At 37.0% G+C, this 17,682-nt stretch overlaps 1 protein-coding gene across 2 annotated transcripts in view; it reads left to right on the top strand.

Moving 5' to 3' along the window:
• The first annotated feature begins 4,678 nt into the window (after window positions 1-4,678).
• The window catches only part of LOC6034937 (cadherin-87A), a 370,702-nt gene continuing 357,698 nt past the window's right edge, over window positions 4,679-17,682 (top strand). The window contains exon 1 of one of the 2 annotated variants that reach the window (XM_038266992.1): window positions 4,679-4,794. The gene's annotated coding sequence lies outside the window, so the exon portion shown is untranslated. The remainder of the gene's footprint in view (window positions 4,795-17,682) is intronic. The other variant, XM_038266991.1, reaches the window with a different exon arrangement.

Raw genomic sequence — 17,682 nt, 5'->3', positions numbered from 1 at the left:
GCGTAACGCCGAATGGTGAACGCGGGCGTCAAATGTCAAAATCACGCAGTGGTACCAACCAAAACAAATTACCCGCTAGTATGCGTGAGATCGTACTCTATTGCATGAGAGCCACACTTTTTTCTGCGACCTTGTTTTTGTCAAATTTGAATGGTTGGTTGTCTATTAAATTACCAAATGCATTTTTCAATATTTCGTAGCCAAGTCTGCACTGTAATTGTTGATAGGCGCTATAAAATTACATTTGGCAAAATGTTGCAATTGCAGGCTCTAAACAGAACGGAACTCAAAATTGACATGTGACAAGATAGCATAATCACAACGATCCAGTTCAAATGATGCAACTAATAGGGACTCTTTAAGGCTTCTAGGGCTTCTATATCGACATTTCTCAGTGAGTTAAAACCAAACTGAAACATTCGCAACCATTCATCTGCTGTAATCATGCTTCGTACTTACGGAATAACTGTACGAATGAACTCATCTCCTTTTTTGCTCCGTTAACAATCAGATGGATTACAGCAGATTTCCCTGCGGCTCTTGGTTTCCATTACGGCATCGTGTTTTTCGCTTCTTCCGTACCACAAAATAGCGTTCCCAAGGTTGATCCTGGCCCTGACTATCGTGTTCGCATATCTTTCCGAGGGAGAACTCATATTTCCGCTCACGTTTAGATAATTTCCTCAAACGTTTTTTATTCTCCGACTTTTCTTGTTTCCCTTTTTCCCAACCCATTATGGTATGGGGTCAGGGCGCTGTGCGGCTTACATTTGTGATGGAGTTCTTCGAAGGGAGTGGAAGTGAGTTGATCCTGGTTGACTCACAAATAGAAAGAATTTCCTGTTTTTTTGCTACAACTCAGAAACTTTTTTTTACACAGAAACTGTTCTTTGCTCTTGCTCACTAATCGGTGATGGCAGAGGTTATGATGGGGCTAAAACTGGTCAAACATTTGTTTGAAGTTCTTGACCTGACCCGAGTGATTATTTAGTTATGTCCAAAAAGCATTTACTCGGTTTATGTTTTAGAAATTGTAAAAATCACCCTTGAACCAACAATTTTCCGGTTTACCCTATCCCTTCGCTTGCCCCGTACCGTGTTATAATCGCTGTATGGGAGGAGAATATATGTGTCCTGCAGAGAAAAACGACGTTACCATTGATGAGGGGGGAAATTATCTTTCCGGGACGACAATCATGACACAAAGCGAAACCAACCTCTTTTCCAGCAGAGCATTTCCCGGTGGGCGCCCAGGGATCTATCGGTTATACACGGAGCAAAGCTCGTTTCACGACGCCATTAGACAGGATTCTTTGCCACCTCCTCGTGCTGTGGTGTGAGAGGATTGGGATCACAAATTATCGGGACAAATTGGACGGATGCTCTTTGATTACACTTGTTAGAGGGAAACGATTATGGTGAAATGAAGAATCCGGACTCAAAGTCTAGCAAGCGTCAAAACATTCCTCGAAGTCAAATTGTTAAAAGTGTGTAGATTTGTTTATTCTTAATCCAGATTACTTCTGTATTTCGTCAGCTGTGTGCTATCTTGTGACATAGTCCATTTTGGTCGAAAAAGAGTTAATGATGACGTTTTGCTATACTTAACAAACACTACAAGATGCTTTAACCCGATTTTGGAAACTCGCTTCCGTTTCCCGGATATCGCAATACACGCTTGTGACAGAGACCAATTCATCATCAAAATGATCGTGCACACTTGTGACACGTCATACATGTTGTTGGTAAATGTGGAAATTTTTTCTTGTTTTTCACAAACTTATGTTGAAACACATTTTCTGAAGGCAATGCAATCTTTTGTTTTTGAAAATATACTGATTAAGTCGGTTAAACTATTGATTAAGTCTATTTTAGTATGTATGGAAATTCTGTGCACACTTGTGACATGTAGTACAATTTTACTTTCGAAACACACTTGTGACACGAGCTTTTCAGATTTTTGATTACATAATTTACTGTATCTTTTAACTGGTGTAACCAAATTAGTTGAAACTTTGAGCGTTTGTTAAGCGATAGTAGACGAACCGATTGCTTTAAAATGTTTGGCTCTACCATTCATAGTTTTGAAAATATTTATCATCAAACTTTAAAAATAGATAGCACACATCTGACGATTTGCTAATTTCAAATGGGACTGCCTAATATTTCCGTGGAATAATGTTGCGCAAATCTTTGAATCAAGCCGAATATCTCAATCGACAAACAAAGCACTCTAGGCCTGACATTTTCGCATAATGCAACTAAGTTGGTCTGCACATAATATAAGAACATTGTTGTGACAACACACACCAGCTCTAATGGTTTGGTATCTGCGCGACGCGTCATGTCGCAGATTGTCGACGGTTTGTGATGAATTATGAACCCTAGTGAAATGGAAAAAATACATGTACATTATACGACGTGAGAGCAGTATCGTGTATAATGGCAGCAGCATAACAGTATTTCTCGCCTTTCACTTCCGGAAGGCAAAATTCTCATTAATCATACTAAATGAAGTGGAAATCTATTAGAAAGAAGGAAAATATGTAGCGCTTTTTTAACGCATTTGATCCTCGCAAGAGAAGTGGTTTATCATGTCGTCGCCGTCGTGCTAACTTGTCGTACGTGCATTTTAAGCCAAATTGAGTTAAGAACGCCATTGTGTGCAGCTCACAATGCCTCACCTTTTGACTTTCACAGATCCCCAGCATTCGATTTCAATCCTGAGATATTCAACGACATCCGAAACCACTCCGTGCATTTTTGTCACTTTACATGAGAAAGTAGTTTCAATCTCATCGTGCTATCTTGTCACTGCCAGAAAATTTATGTAAGTGCGACAACTGGCCAAAGGGATTTCAGGTCAGAACGCGTTTGACGCACGTATAAGTTAGACTACCGTAAACATTTGTAATTATAACTCGGGACTCCAGCAACCAACTTCAACCAAACTTCGAGACAATGCACAGAATGGTCAGCCAAACAAAACGTGTTTGTTATTGTTTACATTGCATGCTTTCGTTTTTGTTTATTCAAGGTCAAACACTAAAAGGCGTTTTTCTCGGAACGTCGAAATGGCGGGTTCGACAAGATAGCACGACGACGTCGATGTGATCACGGACGAACGGACATGACATGGGGTTTCAAAAAGTGAAGCAGGTTTTCTTTTACTCCTTCTGTGCAAGCGAGATCGCTTGTGTTGAAATCTTTGCGCCACGTGGTTTAATGATTTTTTATTAAAAATACCGTTTCTATCAGTTTTCACTCATTTTAGTATCCATGATAAATTACATAGAATCAAAAAGACAAACTTAATGCCAAAAAACCTTTTATGGCACCATACTAGGGCTTAATGTTTTTATTAATTTTTGCATAAGACTTTTTGAGAAATCATGCGTAATCGTGCAATGCTACTTCGACACTTGAATGTAGATGGCGCAGGTGGTAGTTTGCTTCAGAAATTTGGAGAAAATTTGTTCCTAGTGTCATGTCCGTTTGTCCGTGATGTGATGTAGAAAAAAGTAAAATGTTATAAAAAACATAAGTACTTCAATACCCATAATCTGAGTAACAGTATGAGTATTTGGAATAATAATTATAATTATAATTTCAACAATGTGTATACTTTGCAAGTTTGTATCTGTAATGAGATTTTCAAAAACATTAGCAGTAAAAGTTTTCGCTTTTAAAACAAGAAAAAAACATTTAATGTAGCTTGCTTTAAACATTTTTTATTTCAAGAGTTAATTACTTTTTTCATTGCAATAATATTTTTTTGTGTGTGCCAAAATTGTATGGAGAATTGTATGGGTGAACCAATGACACAAAATAGCATCCTTGGTCACAGGGAAGGCCGTTACAAAGTTTGAGTCAAATAAAAAAACAAATAAAATCCTTTTTCTTTATTGGTAGAGAATTGGTCAGCAACAATACACTTAAAATGACTCAGAATACAATATAACTTAATCTAGACCATCTTTTTAATAAGAAATTTGAAATTATTTTTAAAAAATTTTTAATCTCCGCAATTTAAAACAAACAGCTTATTTTAGTAGTTTTTTTTTTAAGATCCTATACACAGATGGAACACATTAGCTTATTGGACCTTTTTTTTAAATAATAAACTAAATTTATATAAATGCAGTACCACCCACAACGGCTGACCACCACTGCCTTTTATGCTGCTGTTGGCAATGATGCGAACACACACACAACCATCGACAAGCCAGCATGACCAGGCGAAAGATCACCATTACTCCGGTACCACCTCTTACAGCTCACCCATACATCGTCACTACCCAGAGAGTAAAGATCACTCCAAAAGAAAAACAAAGTGGTTTAGCCAGTTTTCTTTTACTGCAGGTTTAGCTTAGCTTTAGGTTCGGCAGCCTCAACTGCGAACCTTGTTTTATGGTGTGCGTTGCGCCGTTCATGAACTACGTAGCCGGTCGTTGGATCGCGCCGATACCGCTAGTTTAGGGCCCTTCAAGATGTGGACTAGCTCCGATCTTATGGACTCTGACTTGAGCCAGTACGTAACTCTCAGGTGGACCACTCTACAACACAGCTATACGGGGGGTGTTCTGCTGCTGCTTTCAGCTGTTTGTGTTGTATCGTGGGCCGCGCGATCTCCAGCCGTTGAATGATCTCTCCATGAACTGCTCGTTGATCAGAGCTGAGTCAGTTTGGTGTTGTCTCGCGGTTTGTTCGGTCGCGAGTCGGTGCGTGTGTTCGGGCTTTCGAGAGTTGTTGTTGTTGATAGCGGTCGGCTCTTTTTTGTTTTATGTACTTAAGGTATTCTTCTGTTTTTTTTTTGGCATACTTTCTTTATGCTCCCATTGCCGTCGAGAAGCTTTTGGGATTGGGTGTTGGTTGGTATACATAGCTACGTGGGGACAGTTGGATTCCCGTAGGAGGTCGTTCGATTTGGTCATCAACGATAGATAGAATGACGGCAAATGGAGGAGGAGAGGAGAAAAAGCTTAATTTAGTGTAAATTTACAGTTAGTCGTGTGTGATCGAGCAAGGGGAATTTGGTGTCAAGTGGTGAGAAAATGTTATTTTATGCTCATGCTGGGAGCTCCCCGATCATGCTGCTCGCATGCAATTCTGCGATTTTTGCTGGCGTGTCGACGTGAGAAAGTGGATGCTGCGTGTGTATGGGTTTATGTTTGTGTTTATGTAGTTTGCAAAATTCCAACAGAGGGTGGCAAAGTGGGGTGGCGATGTTGCCCAAAAAAAGAGAGCAACGTTAAAAAATAAAGTTGCAATCGTGTGATGTTATGAATAGGGTTTTCTACCACTCCAGCAGCATGAAGAGAGAAGAGCATGTGAAGTGGCCAATTAGCAGATTTTGCTGTGCATTGCTCGGTTTGTAATAGTGGTGGTGGTGATGGTGCATCAGCCGTGGTGACCGAGATGAACTGAAGCCGTGTATGCAAAGAGAAATGCTGGAAGATTTGGGTGAAAGAAATGTCCACAGCAGGGTGAATGAGATGATAGTAAGAGAGAAAGAGAGAAGGAGAAACAAGGTGAAGAATGTCGTTCTGGCACTTTCAAAATAGTTTCTCATTGGCCTCTTTTTTCTGGCTCACAGTGGGTTTAGTGATACCTGTTACGTGTCATGAGGGCGCAGTAAATAAAAAATGGGATAAAAAGAAGAAATAATAATCGCCACTGCGAAAAGAGAGCGAAGTAATCAGTGAATGAGTTTTGTTTCTGGTGCAAGAGTAAAGTGAAGAGAATAAAAGTTCAAGGGAATGTTAGTGTTTCCCCCTCGTCATGGAAACCAGTGAAGCAAGTGTAATGGAGCAGTCATAAGAATAAATACAGTCTCATGATTACATGTGGATTACAGGTTCTATGGCTGGCACGGATACACATTTACGGAATGGATTGGTTTTATATGCAGAATGAAACAGATCTTGATAAACATTAGCGATTGTATGGGGGTTTGGAGTATTTTGATGCGATTTGAATTGTTAATGTTTATCAAGATTTGTTTTTTGTCCAAAACCGAAAAATAATTAATAATTAAAAAGGTATGTTGATAAGAACACATTATTTTTGGATTAATTACACCGAACAACAAAATTTCTGTGCAAGCTCAACTCGAGAGGAAGCAAGGATTTTGGAGTCTCGATAAACACATTGAAACACTTTGATTATTTCAAAAATATTTCGATCGTTAATTCTCTACGGTACGTTATAATTTAACGATTATAAATCGAGCTTTGTCGAAGATTGATCGATATCTTACTATCGAGAAATCTCGATCGTGAGTCGAGAAATTAGGTTCGAAATATTACGATCGAGTACAATAATCATCACCGGTGGATCACCAGGCTATTTGATGGAGGGCACTATTTTTTCCTAGTTTTTCATATAATTTTTTCAACAATATTCAAAGCGTTTAATGGTAGCTGGGGCGGCCTGCTGTGCACTTTGTACACACTTTGTAAGGCTTTTGTAAGAGACTCGAAACACGCGACTGCTGGTGGGTTTAGATAAGTAATTAAAACGGGATATCATCATAACTTAATTTGACTTTATCTGTTAAAATACGACTTCAGATAATCGAGTCAGGACTGTATCACAACTCATCCACGCCCTATCCCTTAAACTTAAATACTATTATAGCTCAGATCAATGTATAAGTTCTCATTTTAATCGTTGAGAGCATTTTTTTGGAGATTGTGTCACAGGTGAGCAGTTCTCAACGGATTTAAGATTTTCATTGTTTTGGACCTCAAAATTGAATGCTCGTTTTTCCAAACTTCCCTTTGTCGTAGAGGGCTCATAACTGGCATAACTTTATTTCATGTACACTCAACCCCCAGTGCACAGTGGGCGAAATGGAACCCAAAATCGGACTTAATTGAACGCGGCTGATTCCCTGGTATGAAAAATAGTGTTTCTTATGTAAAAAAATCCGGGTAATCGATGGGTGATGGTTTCATCCACCGCACGAAACGGCAAAGGGTCCATTTTGCCCAAATTCCCCATTTTTACATTTTTTTGAAAATCGGTCTGTATTTAGAGCGGAGGCTTTATGCGGCCATCAAAATGCACTTAACTTATGTGAAAATGTCCCAGAAATCCAGTAAAATATCCACTTGCACCGCAAAATCATCTAGGTCAATTAACCCCAATTCCGCTATAAAAGCATTTTGGCCATTTTCATATGTTAGGTCAGATTTTAAAATCTGAAAATATTTTATCGTAAAGATCACACAATTTTACATAAGAATGACGATTTGCACTTGATAGTTTGACACATTTATGTTGATAAAAATAAAAATTATGTAAAAGGCAGTTTATTCTGCGTTTGACAAAATTGGCCCAAAATTGATTCTTCAATCTTTTTATTTAGTTTAATTTCTATATCAACATAAATGTGTCAAACTATCAAGTGCAAATCGTCTTTCTTATGTAAAATTGTCTGATCTTTACGATAAAAATATTTTCAGATTTTTAAAATCTGACCTAACATATGAAAATTGCCAAAAATGCTTTCATAGCGGAATTGGGGTTAATTGGACCCTAGATGATTTTTGCGGTGCAAGTGGATATTTTTACTGGATTTCTGGGACATTTTCACATAAGTTAAGTGCATTTTGGATGGCCGCATAAAGCCTCCGCTCTAAATATAGACCGATTTTCAAGAAAAAATGTAAAAAAATAGGGAATTTGGGCAAAATGGACCCTTTGCCGTTTCGTGCGGTGGATGAAACCATCACCAATCGATTACCCGGATTTTTTTACATAAGAAACACTATTTTTCATACCAGGGAACCAGCCGCGTTCAATTAAGTCCGATTTTGGGTTCCATTTCGCCCACTGTGCAGTGGTTGGTCACTTTATCGTTTGACACTTTTAAGTTTGGACCCCGTCGGTTGGTCAAAGTCATTCTAAAAAAGTGCTACAATGTGACGAACTGTCACTTTTTACATGGCGCTTACGCACACTGTCAAAACAAACGTTTGGTAGTGTGTGTAAACTCCGTGTAAAAGGCGGTTCAAACTAAAAAGTGACCCTGTTTGTTTGTCAACAGTTGGTGCCAAACCATCGGGGTTTGAGTGTATAGACAAGCAAACGCTGAAAGTTTCATTCAAATCGGGGCACCTCAATGTGACCTCTAGAGCCAACCGAGCTAAATCTACAAAACTGCCTCTTGCTGGCACGTTTAGGATAGTATGAAATCCATCGTGACAAATTATCCTAAACATAGTCTTTACCACTAAACTCAATGCCAACATTAATTTTAACCTACAAGACGCATCACTCCATTGTTCAAATTCGGTAACCATAATTGCACGTTGAAAAAATTTATCCATCATTAGCAATAAATTTCAAGCTGTTCCAACCACTGACTGCACACAATGCATTGCTCGTCACCTCGGGTAAATTGAATTGCTCAAACTTCTCGCGCCTTGATCATCATCTCTTGGCCATAATGCAATTCACCAACTCATTATTACACTGTGTCATTGTGTGGCCGTCGTCTTCTGAAAACCAACCTTCTCTTTTTGCTTACCACCGGATTGTTGAACAACAGCAGCAACCATCACCAGAATAAATCTCGACTCATGTTGGTGTGTGTGTGAGTTGGTGGTTTTGGGGCTGAAATCCGCCTATGTCAGCAGCAGCCAGCCAACTCACCACGGTCATGGGACCCCAAAGCTCTCCATTCCGGTAGTTTAGCATAGAAACGTAAACCAACTCCACTACAACCACCGACGACGACGTGATCACCTTTGAGAGTCGGAGACTTGTGGAAAGACCTCTCTCAAACAGAACAGTGTTGTGAAGTCGAAGAAGTGAATGCCTTGTCGTGGGTAGGTGGCAGCGTTTTATACTTTCAAAAATAATATTTGTCATTACAAAATTGGGTTTGTTGAGTTTTAGTTAGGTAGCACTAAAAGATCGGAAGACAAATCATTTAAGAGAGAAGATTGCACATTTTGTGTTATTTTTCATGAATAAATAAGCTTGATCTTAAGTATTTAAAAGGTGCGTTTTGAAATTAGACATCATAATGAATATATTTTTTTAAATACATAGCATTTGTTGAGGATAGTCCTATGATTATATAATACCGTAAACCGGGGTGACTTTGATAGGATTTCAATTTGTTTTTAGCATATTTTCCAACAAATAAGGTTTTTCTCAAGATTGTTATTTTTAAAACATGTACTGGGGTAGACTACACAAAGTCCATGCACTATTTCGGAATAAAAAGTTTTTTCAATAATGTTTAAAAAAATAGTTACGTTAAAAATTCTTAGTTTTAATTCCGGGGTGACTTTGATAGTCATAGTTTTTCTTGTTAAAATCATATTTAAGATATTCAAACTTTATTTGTACCCTAAATGTACCATCACTAAAGTAGCTGATATAGTTTTTAAGAAAAAAAACCATGTTTATATTTAGTAAGTATTTAAGCTTTTAAGCAAAATACATATAAATTTAAGGTAAAATTGTTAAAAAGTCGAAATTTCGCCTAAAATTTGTTAAAACTGTTTTTTTTTTATAAAATTATCGATTTATTTTGCATTTTTTACAGAATTTGAAGCATGAATCACAAGTTTTCACATTTTAGATGAAATTTATTTAACTGAAATTGCTTATAAATTTGGAGATTTTTTTTAAATGGTGTTTCAAAAACACATATTATTTATTATTTACAAATTTATTTTACCTTCTCCTAGTGGAAAATTGTCCAAAGCATCCGAAAATGCATTCCGTTTTCCGATTAAAAATCATGTTCATTGAGAAAATCATGACACTTTGAGAAGTTTAAAATAATGACTTTCATCAACATTTTCTTAACTATAGTTAACTAACTATTTAAACTTGTTAAAATTTTATGAAAAGTTCTTCTTGAGATACTTTGAACACTTCTCTACCACGGTCAGTATGTTTCTAAACCATTTCTTACGTATTTTAATTGTACTCTTCATTTTGCGGAAAAATCGCAAACCTATCAAAGTCACCCCGGCTATCAAAGTCACCCCGTTTTACGGTACCTACAACTTTGCCAAAGAATATATTTCAATAAACAAAATAATTCTGAAGATACAAAATTTCAATGTTCTATCAAAAATCGCAAAAAGCAGGACAACCTTTTAAAATCTAGAGAACAACTCTAGAGTTTTTTCAATATCCTATAAACATATGAAACACAATAGCTACCGTGGCCGAGAGGTTACGGGTTTCGCCTTGTAAGTAGAAAGTGATGGGTTCGTTTCCTGTCTGGCTCGGCAAAGTCAGATCCCTTCAAAGATTAAATCTGTTCACTGAGAATACTGGCCGGTGTGCTGGATTTCCAATCCAGAGGTCGTGAGTTCGATTCTCGTACCGGGATGATGAAGTAAAAAAAAACTCTAGAACTCGAAACAACATTTGAGCAGTTCTCTACGAAATCGATCTTGTTTTTTGAATTTTAATTTTTGTATTTTTTAATCCGGCTGAAACTTTTTTCGTGCCTTCGGTATGCCCAATGAAGCCATTTTGCATCATTACTTTGTCCATGTAAATTTGGCAGCTGGAAATACAAAAACTATGCATGAAAATTCAAAAATCTGTATCTTTTGAAGGAATTTTTTGACCGATTTGGTGTCTTCGGCAAAGTTTTAGGTGTGGACTACACTGAAAAAAATGATACTCGGTAAAAAATAGTGATTTTTTATTTAACTTTTTGTCACTAAAACTTGATTTGCAAAAAATCACTATTTTAATTTTTTTATTTTTTGATATGTTTTAGAGGTTGAGGTGCCAACTTTTTAGAAATTTCCAGGTTGTGCAAAAAATCTTTGAGCGATTTATGAATTTTTGAATCAATACTGATTTTTTTTTGAAAAAATCGAAAAATTGGTTTTTCAACTTCATTTTTCGATGTAAAATCAAATTTGCTATCAAAAAGTACTCTAGTGAAATGTTGATAAAGTGCACCGTTTTCAAGTTAAATCCAGTTTTAGGTGACTTTTTTGAAAATAATCGCAGTTTTTCATTTTTTTTTTTAAATTAGTGCACATGTTTGCTCACTTCTGAAAAAATTTTTTTTTTGAAAAGCTGAGAAAATTCTCTATAATTTGCATTTTTGAACTTTGTTGATACGACCTTTAGTTACTGAGATATTGCCATGCAGAGGTTTCAAAACAGGAAAATTGATGTTTTCTAAGTCTCACCCAAACAACCCACCATTTTCTAATGTCGATATCTCAGTAACTAATGGTCCGATTTTCAATGTTAAAATATGAAACATTCGTGAAATTTTCCGATCTTTTCGAAAAAATATTTTAAATTTTTTCTAAACCAAGACTAACATTTCAAAAGGGCCAAACATTCAATATTACACCCTTCTTTAAAAAAAAAAAATAAAAAATGAAAAACTGCGATTATTTTCGAAAAAGTCACCTAAAATGGATTTAACTTGAAAACGGTGCACTTTATCAAAATTTCAATAAAGTACGTTTTGATTGCAAATTTGATTTTACATCAAAAAATGAAGTTGAAGAATTTTTGCGACCATTTTTTCGATTTTTTGAAAAAAATCAGTATTGATTCAAAAATTCTTAACTCGCTCAAAGATTTTTTGCTCAACCTGGAAATTTCTGAAAAGTTGGCATTTGATGTCCTCCAAATTATATATAAAAAAAAGAGGTTTTTTGCAAATCAAGTGTTAATGACAAAAAGTTAAATTAAAAAATCACCAATTTTATTTTACCGTGTATCATTTTTTTTTCAGTGTAGTCCATATCCATTCCTAAAATTTTGTCGAAGACATTAAATCGATCAAAAAATTCCTTCAAAAGATACAGATTTTTGAATTTTCATGCATCATTTTTGTATGGCCAGCTGCCAAATTTGTATGGAAAATTATATGGACAAAGTAATGATGCAAAATGGCTTTTTTGGGCATACTGAAGGCACCAAAAAAGTTTCAGTCGGATTAAAAAATAACAAAAAAAAAAATCGAATGACCGAAATCTGAGAGAACTGCTCATTTATGAAATCAACATGTGCAACTATTTCCGCATTACTCTTAATAATTTCTGTCTGCTCTTGAACTGCTGTAAAGGTGTTTGTACAGCATTGGGTCTCCGATGGTTTTGACATGCAGCTGGGAAGTACAAGGTTGATTTTTTTCGCGCGAGACTTATAGTTTAACGGAAAAGAACATTTCTCTTGTGCTCCATTGCGATCAGATTTGCCCGGCCTTGTCCGCAACTCGACAAAGTTCTGCCCCGGTTTCTGCTGCTGGCAGTTCATTATTTTATTTGCAAAGCAAGTTGCAAATTAAAAATTTCCTTCCACCAGAGCTTGACTTTGCTGATTGCGTGTTCATTGTTGAACCTTTCGCTTCAAACTTTACACAATTGACAGTGCCAAAAGCAGCAGCAGAGTGTTACTTGATTTCAATTTCGCTGTAAATTCGTTCAACTTGTGATTATTTCGTTTTGGGGCGGCGGTAATTCAATTCAGCAGCAGCAGCTTTGGTTGGAGCTTCACCGGTGAGAGGCCAAAGCGCCAAAGAACACTCATTCATATTCATGGCGACCGGGAAAACTTTGCAAATTTTCTTGCGTAAAAGTTACACGCCGTGTTGGACCCCTTTTCCGGATGATAAAGCAGCGGAGGAAGGAGATGTGAATCGTTTATTTCTAACAAGAAGCATGGGAGAGTTATTGGAAAGTGAACTTAGTTTACGTAAGGATAGATTTGTTTATATTTTTTTGTTATTCGATTTGATGAGAATTCTCAAGTAATTCTATATTTTCAGACTGTTCGGCCTGAAATGAGGCTGCATAATTTGAGCTCATCATTCAAAATCTAAAAATGACAGAGCCATTGGAAGATATGTGCTGTTGTAATATAAGTACAGTCCTGACTCGATTATCATTTGTCGTCCCAAAAAAAAAAAAAAAGAAATCACTTCATATAATCCAAATGGCTTAATTGAATAACAATCACTACACGGAAAGGGGATCCATCGCCAAATCGCGATAAAGTTCGCTAAAACTAGCGAAAAATGTCGCTAATTTCTCAGCCTGCACAAAAATTACCTAGAATCGCTAATTTTTTTCGCTGGTTTGGAAACCGATGAAATTCTACCAAACCAGTGAAAAAAAAACACTGGTTTGGTGAAAAATGTCGCTGTTTGGGGGATCAGTTTTGCTAGAATCAGAAAATTTTCTCGCTGGTTTGGAAAAAGCGGCAGGGCACCAAAATCAACCAGTAGATTATTGTGCTGGTTTTGGGAAACAATTCGCTGGTCCAGCGGATTTTTTCACTGAACTGGTGTTCCTTCACGCTGGATCAGCGTTTTCTATCGCTGACATCCGGGTTTTTTTTTCCGCGGCAGCAGCTCGTACCAAAATCAACCAGGAGATTATTCTACTGGTTCCGGCAAAAAATCCGCTGGTTCAGCGAATGTTTCCACCGGACCAGTGTTTTTTTGCACTGGATCAGCGTTTTTTATCACCGACGTTTGTTTTTTTTTGTTTTGGCGGCAGAAGCCTATGCCAAAATAAACCAGGTTGTACTTACTTGCCACAGCACAAACTGTTCCGCGGCCATGGTCAAGTTCCTCGCCTACGATTCTTGCTGCCACCTGCGACAATTTGTGCACTCATCTATGCAGCAGTACAAATACATCTCCAGCTTCACTGCACCGTATTTTTCTGCTGCGAGAACTTTATGGAAACGTGCTTCTTTTCATTGAAAAGAACCCTCACCTGTTGAGTATGTATTTTAATGCTGAACACTTGATGCAGAACTTTTCATGCTTTTTGTTTTGAAAAAAACCCCTAAAGCAATTCGATTGCCACAAATCGCTTCCGAACGTGAACAATAACAAACATTTATGACGGCTGTCGGAAGGATGTGTATCAAACCAGCGAAAACTTTCGCTGGAAAAGAAACCGTTTCGGAAATAACAAACCAGCGAAACCAAGTTGCTGGATTTGATTTCGCGCAGCCACCTTTTTCAGCGAAAAATTTCGCTGATATCAGCAAAACCAACCCAGCAGAATTCGGTCGCTGGTTTGGCGATCGATCCCCTTTCCGTGTAGTAGTGGTTTTCAATCGAATTGATCATGTTGGATCAATCTAACAGCAAAGCATTGTTCTCTGGTTATTACTGCTTATTGAGACTACAAATTCCCCTGGTTGACATGATTCAAACCCAAAAGAGCCAGTGCCCGAAGCATCGTCTTAATTGTTTTCCAACACTCTGAGCTCGCTCACCCCTTGCCTGCCGCCGTGTTGTAAATTTGCCCCCGATGACACAACCATTATGTTATTTAACTTTTTCACTTTCCTGTTCCAAATTTAATTACGAGCAATTTTCGGTATGTTTAATGCAGTTATAAACTTTGGGTGTTTCGGCCCTACAGTCAACTCTTTACTCCGTTTTCGCGGTGGCAGGGTTGTTGGCGGCGAGCCTGCGAGGGTGGGATTGTTTTGAACAATTTGTGCCCCAGGTCCGTGCTGTTCGTCTTGATCCGGGGAAATGCTGATGGTTTCCCAACTTTGGCGAGGGGAAAATTGACAGGCAGTGGAACTTTGAGTGACGAGCTGCCTAAACTTTGCCTGCTGGAATTAGGAAACCGTGAGATATTCTTACGTGGGGTTGATGTTGTGTACAGACATCATCAATTAGATTTTGGAATTATTGTCTAAAAATACGGGGAAATTCATGCTTTTCAATAGCTTATGTCTTGCTCTACACATTTCAAATAGATAATCCTATAATGATGAAGCGATCTCAAGCAGGAAAAAAATGTGTACCAGTCGAGTGCACTGAAAATATTTGCAAAATAATTTCAAATGGAGACGAAAAGCATAAGCGCAGACTTTCTCGAAGTCTTGTCGTAGCTCAGTCCATTCGTTTCCTGAAACATAAACACTATAATATACCAAGCATCGAAAACTAGCAAAAAAGTTTTCAACGACAGAAGAGAAAAGAGAAGACCGGAAAAGAACTGTGTGAACAGTAGTTTTCAAAATTAATTTTCAGAAATATGCTGTTCGTTTGTCTGGTTGTTCTCAATGGATGGCAAAGAACGGAAAAGTGCGGAGACTAGAGAGTATCAAATTTGACATTCTTTGTAGACATTCAGGGGCCTGTTCTGGTGGGCGTACTGAACTTTTATTCCATATATCGTCGCCGTCGTGCTAAGTTGTCGTACGTGCATTATGGGCCAAATTGAGTTAAAAATGCCATTTTGTGCAGCTAACAATGCCTCACCTTTTGACCTTCACAGATCCCCAAAATTCGATTCAGTCCTGAGATATTCAACGAAATCCGAAAAAACTCCGTGCATTTTTGTCACTTTACATATGAAAGTAGTTTGAATCTTCTCGTGTTATCTTGTCATTCGCTGAAAATTAATGTAGGTGCGACAACTGGCCAAAGGGATTTCAGGTCAGAACGCGTTTGACGCACGTATAAGTTAGACTACCGTTAACATTTGTAATTATAACTCGGGACTCGAGCAACCATCTTCAACCAAACTTCGAGACAATGCACATAATGGTCAGCCAAAAAAAGTGTTTGTTATTGTTTACATTGTGTGCATTCGTTTTTGTTTATTCAAGGTCAAGGCGGGTGCGACAAGATAGCACGACGATGTCGATATGAGTATTTGTCAATATCACATTTTAGAAACATTGGCATTTTTGGGATATACTTTGCCAGATCTCATATTTGAGCTCAGTATGCCTAGCATACAAAGATTCTGAATGCCCAAATGAAATCAATTTTGGTACATCCATTTGGAGATTGAGGCGCACAACACCGGTAGTATCTGGAGTTTTTCCTGCGTAAAGAAATGGTGGGTTCTTAAAGTTTAGGACACAGTTCAATTGGGGATTGATGTTTTCTGTGATTTTTAGTTTAAATAATATTTAAACTTCGTAGCAATTCTCTGAGGTTTAGGTCATTCTTTTTTGTATTTTTTTGTTATGAAAAAAAATATAATATACACGGTACAAAATTTGTTGATGATTTTCAATTTAATTTTGTATCACTAATACTTGATTTGCAAAAAAAACAATTTTATTTTTTTATGTGTTTTAGCACAAAAACTTTTAAGGGACATCAATTGTTAACCTTCCAGAAATTTCCAGAATGGACAAAAAAATCATTGACCGAGTTCTGAATTTTTGAAAGATTTTTAACCTACAGCTAAGTATTGATATTGAAACATTCAAAAAAGGAATATCAGCAACACTAACCTCACCCATAGATCAAAAAAATAAAAAATAAAGTGATCAAGATACAGTAGGGGAGAGTGGGGAGACTTGATCCCCGGGGACACTTGATCCCAAGCCTGTATCTCGTCAGCATGTGGGTAAAACAATTAGCTTTGTTCTAGAAAATTTTGCGTAATTGACTAAAACTCATTGTAGAAAACAAAGAAAAACATTTAAAAATGTTTAGATTGAGTTATACACATATTTCTAAAAAGTGCTGCAAAAAACTTCCAAGAGATCTTTTTTCTTTGTTTTGATAAGTATAGAAAACACTGAAAAATTATTCAAAACAATATTTTTTATACATGAATTGTTTTATAAACATATCAACTCCAAAACCCGTACGCATTTGACATTTAATTTATCGTCATACTATTTTTACAATCAATTTTTTTAAAAAGTGCGTTTAGGGAGACTTGATCCCTGCATTTTTACAGTCACTGGAATCAGCCTCAAGATTAAATAATTGGGCTGGGTTTTCGTACATAGTTTCCTTTAGTATAGTTGCACATAACTTACTGCAGTTTGAATCATTTTTCAAAAGTTTTGTAAACAAAAATTACCAGCTTTTGTAAACATGCTCAATTTTGGTCCAAAAAAGAAAATTTTAAGTTTTTAAATATTTTGCATGCTAGACTTGTTATATTTTGAACACAAACGTACAGGTTTAATGTGAAATTGCTATAACTTATAGAAAATCAGCAGTTTGGATGAATAAGAAATATTTTGCTTAAGATTTCTTAAAAATGTTGAAAGGGGGATCAAATTACCCCCAACATTTTGAAAATGCCGGTTTAAAATATTTTTTTTAAACGCTTGGCATGATTCGAAGAGTTTATCTGATGAAGTACCCTTATCAGCCAAACATAATTGAATGTTTAAGCTTTCAATTCATGCAAAAAGTTCATAGCTTTGTGAGAAATTGACAGAGTTATGTGAGATACAAAAAAAAGGGGATCAAGTCTCCCCACTCTCCCCTATGTAAAAAAAGTATTTACACCCCTTGGGCACTATGCACATTTTGTGTGTAACAACTTAAAGTTTGACAGAAACCTAGTACTACGTTTTGTTCAGAAACTTGTGCAACAAAAAGCTTATGAAATGATGATTTCTATAAAAAGTTATATAACAAATACTATTACAAAAACAAAAAAACGTGCAAAAAAAGTTTGTACACCTTTCGAAAAATTAACATAAATGAAGTTCTTTGTTGACAAATCACCATAAATCCAGTCTCCCAACTCCAAATAGGCATCCGAAAAAAAAACGAAACTATTGGCACTACGCCCCCCGGGGCATGGCCTTCCTCTAACGTGGGATTTCTGCTCCAGCGCCTCTGACGAGACAGGAGAAACCGGGACCGACGTTTTACTTCACCATCCGATAGAAGCTCATTGGATATAGGCATCCTTGATTGATTAA

This window comes from Culex quinquefasciatus, chromosome 1 (genome assembly GCF_015732765.1).
Source record: "Culex quinquefasciatus strain JHB chromosome 1, VPISU_Cqui_1.0_pri_paternal, whole genome shotgun sequence".
In the NCBI taxonomy this organism is placed as follows: Eukaryota; Metazoa; Arthropoda; class Insecta; order Diptera; family Culicidae; genus Culex; species Culex quinquefasciatus.
Note: the sequence above shows the minus strand (reverse complement) of the source record. Positions and strands in the feature narration are given on the sequence as shown.